This window comes from Pseudorca crassidens, chromosome 7 (assembly GCF_039906515.1).
Source record: "Pseudorca crassidens isolate mPseCra1 chromosome 7, mPseCra1.hap1, whole genome shotgun sequence".
NCBI classification, from domain to species: Eukaryota; Metazoa; Chordata; class Mammalia; order Artiodactyla; family Delphinidae; genus Pseudorca; species Pseudorca crassidens.
The window spans coordinates 108,554,436-108,574,017 of NC_090302.1; the positions used below are offsets into that span (position 1 = coordinate 108,554,436).

The 19,582-nt window shown below is 48.5% G+C and overlaps 1 protein-coding gene and 1 long non-coding RNA gene across 2 annotated transcripts in view; one reads left to right on the forward strand and one right to left on the reverse strand.

The window, feature by feature from the left end:
- Window positions 1–9,093, reverse strand: part of CTSB (cathepsin B) — a 29,045-nt gene extending 19,952 nt beyond the window's left edge. Inside the window, exon 1 of the mRNA XM_067745336.1 lies at window positions 8,936–9,093. The gene's annotated coding sequence lies outside the window, so the exon portion shown is untranslated. The remainder of the gene's footprint in view (window positions 1–8,935) is intronic.
- LOC137228204 (uncharacterized) lies at window positions 7,697–10,125 on the forward strand. The gene is made up of 3 exons (XR_010945194.1): window positions 7,697–7,849; window positions 8,351–8,470; window positions 9,573–10,125. It is a non-coding gene; the product is annotated as an uncharacterized lncRNA (long non-coding RNA).
- The last annotated feature ends 9,457 nt before the right edge of the window (window positions 10,126–19,582 follow it).

Here is a 19,582-nt window from a genome sequence, read left to right on the forward strand (position 1 = left end):
ACACTGAATCAAGAAGAAATAGAAAATATGAACAGACCAATCACAAGCACTGAAACTGAAACTGTGATTAAAAATCTTCCAACAAACAAAAGCCCAGGACGAGAGTGCTTTAAAGGCGAATTCTATCAAACATTCAGAGAAGACCTAACACCTATCCTTCTCAAACTCTTCCAAAATATAGCAGAGGGAGAAAGAGGCCCAAACTCATTCTACGAGGCCACCATCACCTTGATACCAAAACCAGACAAGGATGTCACAAAGAAAGAAAACTACAGGCCACTATCACTGATGAACACAGATGCAAAAGTCCTCAACAAAATACTAGCAAACAGAATCCAACACAGCACATTAAAAGGATCATACACCATAACCAAGTGGGGTTTATTCCAGGAATGCAAGGATTCTTCAATACACGCAAATCAATCAACGTGATACACCGTATTAACAAACTGAAGGAGGAAAACCATATGATCATCTCAACAGAGGCACAGAAAGCTTTCGACAAAATTCAACACCCACTTATGATAAAAACCCTGCAGAAAGTAGGCACAGAGGGAACTTTCCTCAACATAATAAAGGCCATATATGACAAACCCACAGCCAACATCGTCCTCAACGGTGAAAACCTCAAAGCATTTCCACCAAGATCAGGAACAAGACAACTTTGCCCACTCTCACCACGCTTATTCAGCATAGTTTTTGGAAGTTTTAGCCACAGCAATCAGAGAAAAAAGGAAATAAAAGGAATCCAAATCGGGAAAGAACAAGTAAAGCTGTCACTTTCTGCAGATGACATGATACTATACATAGAGAACCCTAAAGATGCTACCAGAAAACCACTAGAGCTAATCAATGAATTTGGTAAAGTAGCAGGATACAAAATTAATGCACAGAAACCTCTGGCATTCCTATACACTAATGACAAAAATCTGACGGTGAAATCAAGGAAACACTCCCATTTACCACTGCAACCAAAAGAATAAGTTATCTAGGAATAAACCTACCTGAGGAGACAAAAGACCTGTATGCAGAAAATTATAAGACACTGATGAAAGAAATTAAAGATGATACAAACAGATGGAGAGATATACCATGTTCTTGGATTGGAAGAATCAACATTGTGAAAATGACTCTACTACCCAAAGCAATCTACAGCTTCAATGCAATCCCTATCAAACTACCACTGGCATTTTTCACAGAACCAGAACAAAAAATTTCACAATTTGTATGGAAACACAAAAGACCCCGAACAGCCAAAGCAATCTTGAGAACGAAAAACGGAGCAGGAGGAATCAGGCTCCCTGACTTCAGACTATACTACAAAGCTACCGTAATCACGACAGTATGGTACTGGCACAAAAACAGAAAGACAGATCAAAGGAACAGGATAGAAAGCCCAGACATAAACCCACACACATATGGTCACCTTACTTTTAATAAAGGAGGCAGGAATGTACAGGGGAGAAAGGACAGCCTCTTCAGTAAGTGGTGCTGGGAGAACGGGACAGGTACGTGTAAAAGTATGAGATTACATCACTCCCTAACACCATACACAAAAATAAGCGCAAAATGGATTAAAGGCCTAAACGTAAGGCCAGAAACCATCAAACCCTTAGAGGAAAACATAGGCAGGACACTCTATGACATAAATCACAGCAGGATCCTTTTTGACCCACCTCCTAGAGAAATGGAAATATAAACAATAATAAACAAATGGGACCGAATGAAACTTCAAAGCTTTTGCACAGCAAAGGAAACCGTAACCAAGACCAAAAGACAACCCTCAGAATGGGAGAAAATATTTGCAAATGAAGCAACTGACAAAGGATTAACCTCCAAAATGTATAAGCAGCTCACGCAGCTCAATAACAAAAAACCAATCAACCCACTCCAAAAATGGGCAGAGGACCTAAATAGACATTTCTCCAAAGAAGATATACAAACTGCCAACAAACACATGAAAGAATGCTCAACATCCTTAATCATTAGAGAAATGCAAATCAAAACTACAATGAGATATCATCTCACACCAGTCAGAATGGCCATCATCAAAAAATCCAGACACAATAAACGCTGGAGAGGGTGGGGAGAGAAGGGAACCCTCTTGCACTGCTGGTGGGAATGTAAATTGATACAGCCACCGTGGAGAACGGTATGGAGGTTCCTTTAAAAACTACAAATAGAACTACCATATGACCCAGCAATGCCACTACTGGGCATATACCCCGAGAAAACCGTAATTCGAAAAGAGTCATGTGCCAAAATGTTCACTGCAGCTCTATTTACAATAGCCCGGAGATGAAAACAACCTAAGGGTCCATCATCGGATGAATGGACAAAGAAGATGTGGCACATATATACAATGGAATATTACTCAGGCATAAAAAGAAACGAAACTGAGCTGTTTGTAATGAGCTGGATAGACCTAGAGTCTGTCATACAGAGTGAAGTAAGTCAGAAAGAGAAAGACAAATACCGTATGCTAACACATATATATGGAATTTCAGGGGAAAAAAAAGGTCATGAAGAACCTAGGGGTAAGACAGGAATAAAGACACAGACCTCCTAGAGAATGGACTTGATGTGGGGAGGGGGAAGGGTAAGCTGTGACAAAGTGAGAGAGAGGCATGGACACATACACACTACCAAACGTAAGGTAGATAGCTAGTGGGAAGCAGCCGCATAGCACACAGAGATCAGCTCGGTACTTGGTGACCGCCTCGAGGGGTGGGATAGGGAGGGTGGGAGGGAGGGAGACGCAAGCGGGAAGAGATATGGGAACATATATATATATATATATATATATATATATATATAATATATATATAACTGATTCATTTTGTTGTGAAGCAGAAACTAACACACCATTGTAAAGCAATTATACTGCAATAAAGATGTAAAAAAAATGCCATATAAAAAAAAAGATTGGTGGGAGTGGGCAACCTTGTCTTGTTCCTGATCTTAGTGCAAATGGTTTCATTTTTTCACCATTGTGGACGATATTGGCTGTGGGTTTGTTATATATGTCCTTTTTTAATGTTGAATAAAGTTCCCCCTATGCCTACTTCTGCAGGGCTTTTATAATAAATGGGTGTTGAATTTTGTCCAAAGCTTTCTCTGCATGTTTTGAGATAATCATACGGCAAGCTTGATTTTTAAAACAGCCTTCTTACACAGTTAAGAATCCTCTGTAGACTGGTTTCTAAATCTGATCTAAGGAGACAGGACATGTACCTGAAATTTCCAAATCAGCCAGCTGCAATCTTCTGACTAATCCAGAAGAAGATGGATGCATGTCCAGCCACAGTCTTTCATCAGGTCCTCTGCTCTCCCTTACCCACTGCTGCCGCTTAAATACTGCTGACCCCTTTCACTGTTGGCTCTAAAGAACTGAGTGCCTTCATTTTGCCAATAGCCACAAATTAAGGTTGTTTCTTACATGTCAGCAAAGTGGCTCTAGGCGGGGGGAAGGTGGAAGGGCTGGAGGGTTGTGAAGGTTCAGTGGGACCTTGCTACAGCTTGTGTTTCTCTTCCACAAAGGCTGCTCTTGCCCCTTGCTGTCACCGCGGAACTGGCTCCGGGAGCCTGGGCCATTTCAGCGCACCCACACAGAAGCAGGCAGGCCTGCGCTTCCCCTCCATGTCATCCGCCCACTTACACCTCCATGTTGGAGCGGTACAAGCGACCCGACCTCAGATGTGCTCTGATCGACCCGAAGGACACCCAGGACCTCTCCTTGAGTCCGAAGCACAGCCTTGACGTGGTCTTTCTGTTTTACGTCTTGGTTCCTAATGGAAACATGTGAAGCTGCTTTCTGGCTTATAATCTTTAAATCAAAACCAAAACCAAACAAAAACAGCTGCCAGTCTTCATCCTCACAGCTTTAAGGAGACAGATGGCCAGGCATCGCTGGCTCTCCAGCCCCTACAGCCCGACTCCCCACAGCTAAATGCGCCCAAGCAAGCACTGTGTGGCCCAGAAAAGGCACCCAGCGCGTCACTGCAGGCTCCAGGAGCTGCGAGAAGGCCCCACCTGCCTCCGGCACCTGAACCCTTTCGGACACTCACAGGGACTCCCCTGCTCCCCGTCTGCCGGTTGTCTGCCTGAAATAAGTGACTGATTCCCACCAGGCTCAGCAGGGAGGCCTCCTCGAGCTGCTCTCCCATGATGCCTGGAAACCGCGCGGCTACACTGCCCACAAATGGGACACTGCTTAAGGTCATCCACAGCAGCTCATAACCTGCACACTTAGAAAGTTACTCTCCTAGGCCTAAAACCATGGATCCCCCAAGAAGGCCCTCAGCGGTCAAAACATTTTGTAGTTTTGAGAAACATGACCATTTGGGCAAAGTTCTGGAAAGTTCTGGAGGCTTTTGCTTGCTGGATTGCTCCCCGACGCTGACCCTGACTTAGTGTGATGCTGAAGAGGTGCTTCATCCCTGTGTCTCAGCTTCTAAAACGGGCGTGCTGCCTGGATCCTGAAGGACCTTGGGGCTACTTCATGAAAGCTTTCAGAAATCCCTGGAGATTCAAATGAGATGAGTGTGCCATGCCTCTCCAGCCCGCGGGAACACAGCAGCTCCCTAATTCAATCCCAGGCTGGAGTACATCTCCCTGCTGGCTGGGCACTGCTGGGGGGGATTGGCAGACACAAGAACAAGCAACAGAAAGGCCTCGCCTCTCCGGCTTGGTCTGGGTTTCCTCCCCTGGGGCCCTGGGAAGATACATTCCCCTCACCAGGCTGCTGGGAGATGGAAGGAGACATCTTCCCTGCAGCCTGGCTGGGTGTGGACAGCCCTACTGCCACCAGAAAACAATCCCTCACGCACCAGCGCCAGCAGCGCGAACATACAGCTCCCCGTGCACAGGCCGGTTAACTCCTGCCATCGCAGGGTAATTCTTTCTATTCTCGGTTGTATCCCAGTGTGGAAGAAAAATCAGGATCCCCCTACTCAGATGATGGTTTATCCTGCTATCTTGACCACCAGAACAAAGTACCCCCCAAATACCTGCAGGGCTAAGTATTTGGAGAAGGGGGGGGCTGACTGCTCCCAGCTGATGTGTGACAAGGCCTGTACCCTGGAGCAGCTGAACCCCTTGGGCAGCATCGCCTTCCCAGGTCTTGCGCAAGCCCAGAGGCCATGTGACTGGTTTGTTCCAGTGAGCACATCCTGCCCCAGTCCAGGTCAGCAGGTCAGGGGGTCACGGAGAAGCTCAGCCCCGCTGGGTCTCTCGGCAGAGTAGCTGGTTTCACACTGCTCTATACTGGATCAGTTCACTATCTAGATGGTATCTGTCCCATCCTCCTTGCCGCATCCGTGCTGGTAACTCTAGGTTATCTTGATGACCAGACTAAGTGAGTGATTTGCCCCGTAGAGACAGGTAATACAGTCAAGACTGCAGGCACCATCCTTCCCAGCACCCAGCATTCATAAGATGGTAGTGATGGAAAAGGGCCTCTGGTCTTGATTAAGGTTTTTGTTTCCCAGGTGAGGGGAACTGAAGCTTAAGAAAAGACCCAAGGCAAGCTCTGGATGGTGTACCTGGGTAGGGACAGAACTGCCAAGAGATGGAATTGTAGAGATTCCTCCACAATTATCTGCGTGACACCTGTCGTGTCACAAACTCGCAGATGCCTCAGTTTTCTCACCTGTGAAGTGGAAGAGTCAGACTTCCAGTACCCAAAACCCACACGCATCCTCAAAGTTAAAAAATCAGAAAATATTATCTAATTGCAGACAAGTCCAGATACCTAGGTTAGGATCAAAAGAAGCCTTCTTAAGTTCTAGCTGTGGACAAACACATTAAAACCCACAAACTATCACTGATCAACAACAAAAATAGAAAAACCTCATCAATGATTTCCTAGAGCAAAGAATTAAATTTGACTTCCCAGTCATGCAAATCAAAACAAGGACAGCATTTCAAACGCACCAGACTGGCAGAAATTAAAGTCCGATAATGTCTGGTGTTGGTAAATATGAAAGACAAAAACCCTCAAGGCCACTGGGAATATACGCTGGTAAAACCTCATTGGACAGCACTGTCAGTACCTAGAAAAATGGAAGGTGCACACACCTTAGGACCCAGCAACTTACTGACTTCTGCTTCTGCCCTAGAGAAACTCTTGCAAGTGTCTGACAGACACAAGGATACTGCAGTGCTGAGAACAGTGAAAAAGCAAAACTAACTGTCCCTCAGGAAATAAATACACCGTGCATTTCAGATGAATGAACTGGACCTGCTATGTATTAACCTAAAGCAATCTCACAGACACAAGTGGAAAAAGGACACATGCAGTATAATTAGTGTGTTAATTTCAATAACATTATTCACAAATTGATACAAAGTATTAAAAGAACAAGGAGAAAAAAACCCAACCAGGCAGGAGAATCATAAAGAGAAGAGCAGATAAGAGTTACAAGGTCCCTCAGACACCAGTAACAGATTTGCAGAGTGAAGAAGCTGGAAGCTGCTGTCTGCCCACGGGGGGCCATGACCAGCAGGGAAGGCACTGACTCTAAGACCGACCACACACACACACACACACACACCTCTGAGATAAGAAGCTGTGGGTGCTGCAAAAAGCAGGTGGGGATGAGGCCTGCGCTTTAAAACGGGACTGAAGTCTAAATGTTTAATGGTGTTTGATCCCTAGATCCCCCTCCTACCCAAGCTAGGTTGGGATGTGAACATACCAGGCATGGAGGGACTCAGGAGTCATCTCCCAGGCACCCTTGCTGAGGCAGCTCTGGAGTGTGCGCTGAGCGTGAACCAAGAAAAATGAAGACACGGGACAAGGGGTGGAATGCCGACAGCCTCCCAAAACCCAGTGAGTCCAACACACACCTGCGTGTGCTTCAACTAGATTCGTCAATTTACCGTCAATCCTGACCACCTCTACACGTGAGGCTGAACCATATCCAAGTGCCTGACTGCAATCCTCCTTGATGTACAAAAACTACCATTTCATATAGTTCAGCCTCACATATTTCCAACGCTTTCCTTATGCTAAACTGCCCAAAACAGGCGGCAGACACTGTGGGTCCTCACCCTGAAACGTTTCAGTTCTTCTCTCCCGAGCACAGGGATATTCAATACAACCCCAACTCATCACCACATTTAAGAAAACCACCCAAGAGACATCCCAAGGCTCACCTGAAAGCACTCTTCCTTCACTTCCCAATCCAGCTGCCAATGGTAACACAAGGTATCTCAGCCCTAAAATGTATACCACGTCCTACTCCAACTCCCAGCGCCGGCAGCTGGGGAAAGAAAGAGCCCATCTACAAGGAGGGCCGCAGCTCAGGCTGCTGAATTGGCAGCACACAGGCAGGTGCTTCCTGGAGCTAAAGGGCTTCCACACTCACTGCCTGGCCAGTTCAGAAACAGGCTGTCCAGACCCAGCAGCAGGGGAGCTCAAGTGGAGCCAGGGCTGTGTCTGGCGCAAGTCGCCTTCCCCTGGGCCTGGGACGCCCCCAGATAAGGGATCTGCACCCTTCCACTTGGCTGCACCCCAGCTCTGGGACAAAAATGCCCCCAAAGGTTTGAGTGAATCCATTCTCCAGGGTGCCTTCAACTCGTTGGGAAAGCCACACAGGTTGGGGGCAGCACAGCCCCTTTCTCTATGAAGCTCAAAGGCGCTAAGTCACCATCCCCAGTGCCAACAGGAAACAATCCTCCAGGAAGTTAAGGATGTTACGAAAGAAAAGGAAAGTAGCCTTTACCAAAGCAGACGCCCTGCTAAGGCTCTTCCTCATATCACCCTGCATCTATAGATTCAATTAGATGAACGCACCTCAGCTGCATTCGCCTCTAGTGAGGCACCTGAGGGTCAGTTTTTCCAAAGGTAACGAAAGGTTCTAGGCCTCCCTTTGAACCCCTCCTCCCCGCACTGGGTACGAGTCTCTCCTGGGTCAGAGGGAGGGAATGTGGAGCCTGAGCTACTGTCCTTCTCCCCGTGCCAGCCTACTGGCTTCCTCAGTGCCGGGGGAAGGGGTTGACCGAGGCCCACGAAGAAGACAAATCCAATTCACATCTACCTGGACAGCCGGCGGACCCCCAAACTCGGTCACCCCACAACGCTCCCTCTCCGAGGCCTCCACGGTCATCAGCTGAGCGACAGGCGATGCCCCCGGGGCTCTGCTCTGCCTTCGCCTCTCCCGCAGCACCCTGGGCCCAGACCGGCTCCCTTCCTTAGCAAACCAGGGGTGGGCCCAGCCTCTCCCTCCCCCCACACTCCCGGGGCTGGCACCCCGGGTCCTACAGCCTCCTGTGCCCCCCTCTGCTTAGTTTCTCCTCCCATCTGTGGATTTAACTCTTTCTGTGGGTCCCACCTTCCTCCACCCAGTTCCAGGTTCCTGTTTTCCAATTTCTGTCTTCTGGGGGTCCCCGGACTTGGGTGTGATTGTGTGCAAGAAACTGCCCGGGCAAACCCTTTAGAAAAAGAATACACCTAAAACTGATGCAGGTAAATATTATCATCCCAGCAATTTACCGAGGAAACTGAGGCCCATTAGCTCAAAAGGGGCTGGGGAGCCGAGCTGCCGCCGAAGTCAGCGGGGCCCGGGCCAAGCTCTTCCTCGCAGGCTCCTCCCTCGGATCCCACCGCCCGGCCCTCCCCGGCCCTGAAGACAGCGGACCGTGGGGTCTGGATGACCCGGCCTGGGGTCAGAACACGACTCGGGGACTGGGGGCTGCGGGGGGGGGGAACACGAGCCTCCCAGCCGGAGTGGGTGGGAATGGGGGAGGAGCACCGGCTACCAGAGCTGGGATTCATTTTTCCTTTTCTTACCACAACGACGTCCGAGAGGACGCCGTGCCGCCCCGGCTCGCCCCGGCTCGCCCGGCTGCGACTGCCCGAGGGTCCCCCTTTCCGCCGGCCAGGGACGCCGGTCTCCCCATCCCCCCGACCCGCCCGCACGCACTCACTCACCGCGCTCCGCCGCCGCCGCAGAGGGCCTGGGCCTGCAGCGTGAGACCGCCCTGGCCGGCGCTGGTGATGGTGCCGGTGCCTGAGCAGCAGCTGTAGCTCCTCAGTGTCGCCCCCGCGCTAAGTAGAGCGCCCGGCCCCGCCCCGCGCTCGACTGACTCCTCACGTGACCGCCGGCGCCCCGCCCCGCCCCGCCCCGCGCCCGGCTGACTCACCACGTGACCGCCGGCGCCCCGCCGCCGCGCCCGCCCGGCTCCCGGGCCTCCAGCCGCCTGGGAAGAGGGGTTCTGAGCGCCGCCGGCTTCCACCCTGCGCGCTGGGACCCGTGCGGAGCGGAAGGGGGCTGGAGGCGGCCCTCGGGGCCTCACCCCGCCTGGAGAGATTCCCCGGGGCCCACCCGGCCGAGACGCAGCGCATCAAAGCCAAAGCCCGAATTCCTACTTAAGGGAGGGGACAGCTGTTTCTTATTTCGTTGATCCAGAAACAACTGCCAGAGATGGGGGTATCGGGACAGCAGGCTTCCCAGAAGAGCCTTAAAAGGCTGTTAGCTTTACTATTCTGAGACTGTGCCTATCAGATCGTCCAGCTATGTAAGAAAAAAAAAAGGTAGTAGTTAATTACCACTGAGTACTAATTTCAGGAGCTGCATCAGGATTTCTATAGAGAAGCACCTGAGAGGCAAAAATCTGTTTGGAAGAGTGGTTGCCAGGAGGCCGGTCCTGAAGAGGTCGTACACAGCAAGCACACTGTTGTACCTGAAGTTTACTTGGGGGTGGGGGTCCCTATGGAGGCTGATGGAGGGGCTCAAGTCCCACTTGGTTCCATGATTCCCCGGATGTTTTTTTAAAATAAATTTATTTATTTATTTACTTTGGGGCTGTGTTGGGTCTTCGTTGCTGCGCGCGGGCTTTCTCTGCTTGCTGCGAGCGGGGGCTACTCTTCATTGCAGTGTGAGAGTTTCTCATTGCGGTGGCTTCTCATGTTGTGGAGCACGGGCTCTAGGCGCGTGGGCTTCATTAGTTGTGGCACGCGGGCTCAGTAGTTGTGCCTCACGGGCTCTAGAGCGCAGGCTCAGTAGTTGTGGCGCACGGGCTTAGTTGCTCCGTGGCATGTGGGATCTTCCCGGACCAGGGCTAGAACCTGTGTCCACTACATTGGCAGGTGGATTCTTAACCACTGCGCCACCAGGGAAGTCCCCTGGATGTTTCTAACACGCATGACAATCTTGCGAGGTTGGTATGATCCCAGTATTATTCAACGGGCTCAGAAAAGTCTGGTATTTTATCCTGGTGCTCCTGTAGTAAGAAAGCTGTAGATCTGGCCAACTCCAGGAGGCCCTGGATGTCTGCTGTGTCCTGCAGATGCCTGGCCATGAGCTGTGACACAGTCCCTGTGCATGCCAGGGCCCTTCAGAGAGTCTCCGGACACGTGGTCACACCTGTTTGGTCCCAGTTAGGGGTAAGAGTGGAAGGAAAAAAGACTCAGTCCACACATGGTTGCTGCATCCTCAAGTGTGTGGAATATCCAAGGAACTTACAACAGCAGTTGTAAGCAGGGGATCAAGAGACTCCAGCCTTGGACTCCAGACTGCAAGTCAGTGTTTTGCCAAGTCACCTTCATATGACATCAGTCATTCTTGAATTCCATAATAGTGCTCGCAAGAGGCACAAAGTAGGAGGACAAGCCCATGATCATGATAAATCTCTCTCCCTCTCTCTTCTTTATAGCATGACAAGAGGAGTGCCAAGTGCTTTTCATGCATTCTCTCAATTTTACGGGATTTTGGATGGGTGCCATTATAGAGATAGAAATCCCTTTTGAAATAGAGCAAAAGAAAAATAAACAGGTACTACTAGAGTAGAATTGAACCATTCCTGGGAGATCCAGGAGTGCTTCGTGGAGGAAGCAACATGCCACAGGATCTATGTTACTTCCCTCTTTGCTCTCACTGGTTCTTAAGCTCCAAGAGGACCAGGATTTTGCCTGTGTTGTTCCCTCTGCATCCCCAGCACATAGTAGCGTGCTTGGCACCTAGTAGAGAACGAACACTTGTTCACTGAGTGAATTCATAAATGAATGAAATGGACTTTGAAGGTTAATAGAATTTTGGCTTAACTTGCCAGGTTTGGGACCAGGGAATAGCTCTCAGAATGTACAGAAGGGCCTTGGCCTGTATGTGCAGAAGATGTTTGCCTGTTGAGCTTCTGGAAAAGAGGCCTAGGTATACAACCAAAAGAGATAAAAACATATCCTCACAAAAACTTGGATTCAGATGTTCATTGCAGCATTATTCACAATAAACAAAGGGTAGAACCCAGTGCCCATCCACTGATAAATTGATACACAATACGCCATATGCCCATATAACAGAATGGTACTCATTTATAAAAAGGAATGAAATATTGGTACATACTACGGCATGGATAAGCCTTGAAAACATTTATGCTAAGTGAAAGAAGCCAGTCACAAAGACCACATATTATATGATCCCATTTATATGAAATGTCCAGAAGAGGCAAATCTATAGAGATTGAAAGTAGATTAGTGATTGTCTCAGGCTGGGGGGGCAGACAGGGAGATGGGAGATTTGGGAGGTGATAGCTAAAAGGTATGGGACTTCTTGAGTAATAAAAGTGCTCTAAAATTGATTGTGGTGATGGATATATATGTACCCTATGACCATAGTAAAAAAAAAAACATTGAATTGTACACTTTTAAATGAGTAAATATTTTGGTATGTCAGTTATATCTCAATAAAACTATTACAAAAAAATTTAAAAAGAGGGTTGATTAAGGAAGTACTGGAAAAGGCTAAAGTAGAAACAACCCTCCCCCCCCCACTTTTTCTGGCTGTCCTTTAAAAAGTCCCTTTCCTGAAGAAATATCTGATCTGTTTCTCTCTCTTTTGTAAACACTTGTAAATTCATTTTCCACTGACCTCTTTCTGCCAGCTTCTAAATCCAGAGAAGTTAGGCTGGTGGTGGAGAGATTTTTAATGGATGGTTTGTCGATATTTACTGGGCTCTTTAGTAGCTGACAGTGGAGTCTGACGGTTTGGGCATCAGCTAGTTCTTCCTCCCAGGTGTTAACCCAACAGAGTGACAACTGATAAGAGCAAATCCTCTCTCTACCTTCTTTTTTTTAATATTTATTTATTTATTTGGTTGTGTGGGATCTTAGTTGCAGCAGGCGGGCTCCTTAGTTGTGGCTCACCAGCTCCTTAGTTGCAGCATGCATGTGGGATCTAGTTCCATGACTGGGGATAGAACCCAGGCCCCTTGCATTGGGAGCGCAGAGTCTTAGCCACTGGACAACCAGGGAAGTCCCACAGATAAGACCTTTTGAAGGTCTCCTTGGGCCCCTAATTCTTACTTTAGGCCTTTTATGAGCCTGAGAGCGTGATCTCCTGAGACCTCTAGCAGGTGGAAGGAAGGAAGTATTTGAAGGAGGATTTCTTTCCCCCATTATGCCCTGCCCCCAGTTCACTCAAGCCTACAGGGCCAGAAGCACTGGATTCTACCATGAACCAGAATCTTCTGAGCTTCCTGGAGGGCTCTGACCAATGGGAAGAGTTGACAATAGTCTCCTGCACAGAGATCTTGTTCCCTGAAAGCTGGGTTCACCTCTTGGTGGATGTTGAGCCAACAGACACAACCAAGTCAAAGATCACAAAGAGAAGGATGTATTATTACTTGCAGCAAGGAAGGAGAACACTGGAGATCTTTCCCAAAGCAGTGTCTCCCCAAACAGCAAAACTGGGGAAGGTTTAAGCTAAGGGTACATACATATTAATGAAGGGGCTTGAGCAGAGGACCATTAGCACAGAATTGGGGCTAAGCTGACTGAAGTCGGGAGGGTCAACGTCATCATTCTGTCCTCCACCTGGGTAGGGACCTTTTTCCCGCAGAACTCTAAGATATATTGGTGGGACTTCCCTGGTCGGGGAACTAAGATCCCACATGCCATTCAGCCACAAGAGATAAATTTTTTAAAAGGATATATTATTATGTATACCCCTTGAGGAGAAACTAGGACTCTGCTTTATCACTGCACTATTTGACTGCCTTTTCTCTGTTCCTGCGTTCCTTTGTTCCCTTAAAATCATTAATTACTGAGACCTACTCAAGGGCAAGCATTGTGGCCAGGCTTAGATCACAAAAGGGCATAGGCCAAAATGGGTTCTCTTGTACCAAGAAAACCATTCCTGGCTCCCTTTCTCCAGGACCCCCTACCCTATCTGCTTACAATCTCCCTTATCAACACTCTTTTTTCCCACTGGTCCTAGCCAGGGTAGGGAAAAAAAAAAAAAAAAAAAACAGAGCCAGAAAAACCTGGGTTTGATTTCTAGTTCCAAAGTTTCTTCACTTTTCCCAGCCTCTAAACAGGTTGTTATGAGGGGATAATTTAAGTTAGATTCTGTGTAGTGCACCAACCACAGTGCCCATGAAACCAAGCAGGACACTATGGGGCCTTCCTGGTGACAAACTCCCGCCATGTTCCCCACCTCTTGTTTGTAAAAAAACCTTTAACTTCCTAGGTCTTCCTCAAGTTCCAAACAGCAGATTTAATCAGAGAAATTTAAAAATGCAGAAACAAAGGAAAACAGTGAAACAAGACAAAATAATAATAGTTTAGCCATAAAACAGAGTCAAGGACCTTTAGTTCCTCCTCAAGGACTATAGATAATATCCTGAACCATATCCTTGAGTTGTTTTGCAGAGACAAAAACCCCCCATCAGGTGGAAGATGCTAACTACATTCGGACCACCAGCAGCACTTAGACGCCAGACCAGCTGGAGCCAGAAAACTGATAATTGAGATCACCTTGTTACCGCCTCACCAACTAATTACAAGGATGTCCATGAGTTGATCATGTACCCCAGACCCTCCCTCTCACTTTGTCTTTAAAAACCCTTCCCTAAAAGCCAGTGGGGAGTCCAGGTCTTTTGAGCGTGAGCTGTCCATTCCCCTTGCTTGGCCCTGCAATAAATGCTGTACTTTCCTTCACCACAACCCGGTGTCAATATATTGGCTTTGCTGCACATCTGGGTGAGCGGAACCAAGTTTGGTTTGGTAACACCCACAAATACACTCTTCAAGTTTACAAAGCTCCTCCCACTTTCTAATGGCCAGAGCAAGATATATAGAAAGTTCTGGTCTTAAAACATGGACGATACCAAATGTTGGCAAGGATTTGAAGCAATGGGGGTTCTTTTCTTTTTTTAATTAAAAGTAGAGCGAGAGAGGAAGCAAGCTCTCTGGAGTCTCTTCTGATAAGGGCACTCTCAGGACCTCAGCTAAACCTAGCTAATTCCCAAAGACCCCATCTCCAAATACCATCTCACTGGGGGTTAGGGCTTCAACATGTGAAATCTGGGGGGACACGATTCAGTCCGTGGCAGGGAGTTAATACATGTAAGGCACCAAGCGCCCAGCACAGGAAACACACTCCAGATCAAGAGTGCTGACCACACATGTGAGTATGTTTGTACTCATAGCTCTTTACAGTTTGCAAAGCAGTCTCACCCTCATAATCTTTCCCACTTGGAGCCTCTTAGCCGCCCTCTGAGGTAGGCTTCTTCCAGATGAGAAAACCCAGGAGAGGCTGGGCCATTTGCCAAAGTCACGTGCCCTTAAGTCTCCTGACTCAGCCCATGTGTTTCCTGTCTCTTCTTCTCAGGTCACCGGCACCATCTTTAGCAAAATGTGTCCCCTTGGACCCACTCCAAGGCTGCCTAGGAGCTCGCAAAGGGGTCTGAGTTACAGAGAATTGACGAGTCCGCTTTCGGTCCCATACTTGGGGGTCTCCTGGAATGTGTCAGACTTGTTTCTGTCCTAGGTACTAAGTGTCCCCTAGAGACAGATCTGTTGACTTAGCTCTCTGTGAAAAAGCAGCTCCATGCCGTCAGCAGTGAATACAGAACATACAATCAGCAAAGTCATCAGGAAGAGTGACAATAGGGAAGTACCCCAATTCAGAGTTCTCCATCATCTGGGGCTCAAATGGGAGAAAAGTTTTATTACCGTACACCAGCAGAAATCGTTTCTGAGTATGAGATTCTTTTTGCTAAGGGAAGGTAAAGAGTAAACTGTTCCCATTTAAATGCATAGTCATTGCTCCGGCTCATTTTAGAGACCAGTGAGGTCATCATGGACAGATGGTGTAATTTCTCTATCGATTTCAGAAGGCTTGTTTGCTGTAGATGGCCAATAAGTACTTTTCAAAAATCAACTAATCTTCAGAGAAGATCTTTTATTTCTCATGAATTCTTCTTTTGCTTGAGGATGTCTTTAGATTTTAGAAGTCCATGGTGAGGAGACTTCCCTGGCAGTCCAGTGGTTAAGACTCCATGCTCCCACTGCAGGGGGCACGGGTTCGATCCCTGGTCAGGGAGCTAAGATCCCACATGTTGCACAGCACAGCCAAAAAAATTCAAAAAAAAAAAAGAAAAGAAAGAAAAGAAATGCATGGTGAGATATGAAATCCTTTGTTTTCTCCAGATGTCTGCCTGTGTGAGCTCCCATCCTCATCTATTTAGTCTATTTATGTTGGGTTCTGTGGAGGTGAGAAAACCTCCTCTAATTGGCATTGGTCTGTGACTGGATGAATAAAGTATCTTCTGATTGTTAGTCATCTAATTTGCGTGTGTGTGAAGGGAAGTAGTGGATTAGTCATCAGGGAGTAGGTGGGGGAAGTTGGTGAATTTGCAACAAGAGCTGAGAAGGGAAGAAGCCCAGAATGTGAGTTTTGCAACCCACAAACCTCATGCCAGATCCAGGCTCTGCCACTCAGTCACTGTGCGAACTGGGACAGGTTAACTGACGTCTGTGAGCCTTGATTTCTTCTGCAACATAATCAGAGTGGTTATAAGGATGAAAGGGAGTATCCCAGGTACATTCGTCTGCTCAGCCTACTGCAACAGAGAACCACAGACTCGAGGGCTTCAACAACAGAAGTTTGTGTTCTCACAGTTCTGGAGGCTGGAGGTCTGAGATCAAGGCGTCAGCAGGGTTGGTTTCTTCTGAGGCCTCCATCCTGGACTTGCAGATGGCCGCTGTCTCTCTCAGCCCTGTGGTGGTCCCTCTTCTGTGCTTGAGCACCACTGGTGTCTCTCTGTGTTCCAATTTCACCTTCTTATAAGTACACAGGTCAGGTTGGATTAGGGCCCATCCTCAAGGCCTGGCTTCATTTTAAGTTAATCACGTCTTTAAGGGCTCTATCTCCAAACACAGTCACATTCAGAAGTACTGGGGAGGGCTTCCCTGGTGGTGCAGTGGTTGAGAGTCCACCTGCCGATGCAGGGGACACGGGTTTGAGCCCTGGTCTGGGAGGATCCCACATGCCGTGGAGCAACTGGGCCCGTGAGCCACAACTGCTGAGCCTGCGCGTCTGGAGCCTGTGCTCCGCAACGGGAGAGGCCACAACAGAGAAAGGCCCGCGCACCGCGATGAAGAGTGGGCCCCCACTCGCTGCAACTAGAGAAAGCCCTCGCACAGAAACGAAGACCCAACACAGCCAAAAATAAATAAATTAAAAAAAAAAAAGCACTGGGGATTAGGGCTTCAACATATGAATATTGGGCAGCAGGGGGAACACACGATTCAGCCCGTAACACCAGGGAAAGCTTCTAGCCAAGTAGTGGCCTCCACAGATCCTCATTATTATGAGACCCTGCCATTTCTTCCCCCAGCCTCTTTCTCCCTGCTCCTAAATCTGGAATGTTTTTGTGCTTTTGATAATTATGCAGGGGGTGATAGTAGTATTTTCCACAGAGCTTAATAGTAAAAACTAATCAATGGCAAGAAGAGAGGAAACGTGAAAAGCCTGCTCAGCATTGCTTTACAGTCTACCCTCAGGGACTTCCCTTGGGCTAGTCTTACTAGTAGAGAAATTGTCGCTGGTTCTGAATATGTGGAAAATGTGTTACTCCCAGGTCAAAAACATGCTGGTGGTTACAACCGACCTCTTGTGCCTTTTGTGATGGGGTGTTTGCTGCATAAATGAAGAAAGGGTGTTTAGAGGATATTTCTACATCCACATTAGTGGAGCCTTTTTGGTGAGGTCTCTCTTAGTAGCATTTTTTTTTTTTTTTGGCCACATTGCATGGCATGTGGGATCCCCAACCAGGGATCGAACCCATGCCCCCTGCAGTGGAAGCGTGGAGTCCTAACTGTTGGACCACCAGGGAAGTCCAGTAGCATTATTATTTATTTTTGTCGTCCTTGAAAAAGTCTAAGTAATCTTAAAATTGAAAGGCACCTTAACGTGACTGAGGGCCTTGTACGTGCCAGGTACTGTCCTGGATGTTGGGAATACAGAGAGGGTCTCGACAGGCTCTCTGTTCTCCCGGAGGTCAACTGTTTACAATAGCCCATACATCCACTGCCAAAGGTTACAAGGCAAGTAGTACTTTCTATAGGTAACTTGAACCCTGGCTGGTGGTCACTAGCCTTGTGCCTGAACAGCGAGGGTGCTAGGATGCTTGCTGCCTCACCAGGTCTCCCTGACATCTGAATACGGAGTTAGATCTCTGTCTTACTCGCCCCGCCCCCCCAGGTTCAAGTATCACTTTCTGCCCAGGTGAGGCCGCCACATCCTTTGATTTGGGCCAAATGGCCTCGATTCCATCAGCTCATGCTCTTGGGATTCGGTTCCCAGACCTGACCTCATCCTGGTCGGGTTTCTTACCATTTACCACTATCTCCCTGAAAGCATGGCCTCCAGTATGGACCCAACGCAGAACAGTGCAGTGCCTGGGGTGGGATGGGGGACAGCCCTCCCCACCAAGACCCAAGGGCCATTTTCTCCACAAGCAGTGCGCTCATGGATGGTTTCTCTAAAGGCAAGAGTCTTTTTTCTCAAATTCCTAATGTCCAGACTCTTCATTAAATCACTTGACTTTCTCCCTTCTCTGCATTAGGGTTGGGTTAGGGCTACACAATCAAGTCACCTGTCTCTCATCCCCTTTATTGTGATGAATGATAATGTTCATTTATTTATAGTAATGTTGACCAGCTATGGTGTAACAAAGGCTTTGCCTTAAATATTTTATGGATTTCTAAAAGCCTGACCTGTGGTTTGAGCTGCAAAGAGGATGACAGGTATGCCTTTGTCTTTCCAGAACACTCCCAGGTCGCTGTGAGCCCAAGGACAGGCCAGCCTCTTCTGCTCAACGGCAGTCCTTGAAGCAAATTCTTATCTCTGGGTTCCAGGGGAAAGGGACTTTGGAATTCGCCAAGACAGATTTTAAAATATATGTTATACATACACAACAAGTAAATATAAATGATCATAGTAAGGAATTCCCTGGCAGTCCAGTGGTTAGGACTCCGCATTTTCACTACCAAGGGCCTGGGTTCAATCCCTGATCAGAGAACTAAGGTCCTGCCAGCAGCGAGACAGGGCCAAAAGAAAGATCATAAGAGTCTACGTGCACTTTCAGTGCACAATGTCATTCAGTCTTTACGTCGACCCTGTAAGATCTTTTAACAGATTAGGAAACTGAGGCAGAACAGTGAGGTAACCTGGCCAAGGACCCAGAGCCAGTCAGCACTAAAGCTGGGACACGGAATCTGCTCATTGGCTGCGATTCAGCAAATCAGTCGGGAGCAGTAACCAGCGCCGCCAAGGGCCCTCCCAGAGCCAGGTGCCGGGGGAAGGTGGCGGGCAGAAAGCAGGGGGGCCCCAGAGCGCAGCCCAACCGGCTGGTGGCATTTTACTGGGGAGCCAGATGAACTGTACTTCAACACACACAAATACACACGTGTACACACACACCGCAAACACACACGTCACACACCACACACACACACACACACACACACACACACACACACACACACACACACACACACACACACACACACACACACACACACACACACACACACGTCCGTGTCCGGCAAAGGAGGGGGAGAAAGAGAGCAGGACGGGGGTTCTGACTGAGAGAATCTGGGACAGCTTCACCAAAGTGACCTCGGAGTTAGACTTTGAGAGACAGTAGAGTCTGAACAGGAGGAAGGGACTTGGGGAGCAGAGGCCCCAGATCCCTCCAGTCAGGGAACAGCAGGAACAAAGCTTTGGGCCGAGGGACGAGGCAGGCACATCTTGAGGAGGGCTGGGTGTGGCCAGGGGCCTGGGGGTGAGGACTCAGCAGGGGAAGGGCTGGGGTGATGGTGATGGCACGGCTCCTGTTTCGAAGAATTTCTACATACGCTCTTTCCCTGTCGTGCCTTTGGAACTTCGAATTTGTCTTCGCAGCGCCCTCTGCTTCCAATGGTCTCCCCCTCTTTATTTCCACCGGAGTTCCAGGCTAAGAATAAACGCAATTCTTCCCTGAAGCGTTTATTGATCCCGTGGCGGGAAGGACCTCACCCTCCTGAGCTACTGGAGCTAATGGCTTGTGGTCATTCGGAGTAAGTACACTGGGAGCCCTGGGAGGGAGGGACGGTACCCTGCTCACCTCTGTCCCTTTCCAGGACCCCGTTTCTGTCCCTGCACGTGGTGCTCATCCCAGCCCCTCCTCTGAATAAGTCCGTGGACTTGCACCGGAAGCCCCCTGGCCGCTCACCCCCCGGCCCCAGGCCGCAGCACTCACTGTGCAATAAGCTTCTCTCCTCCGGGGGCAGACGGAGCTAAGCTGGACCCCT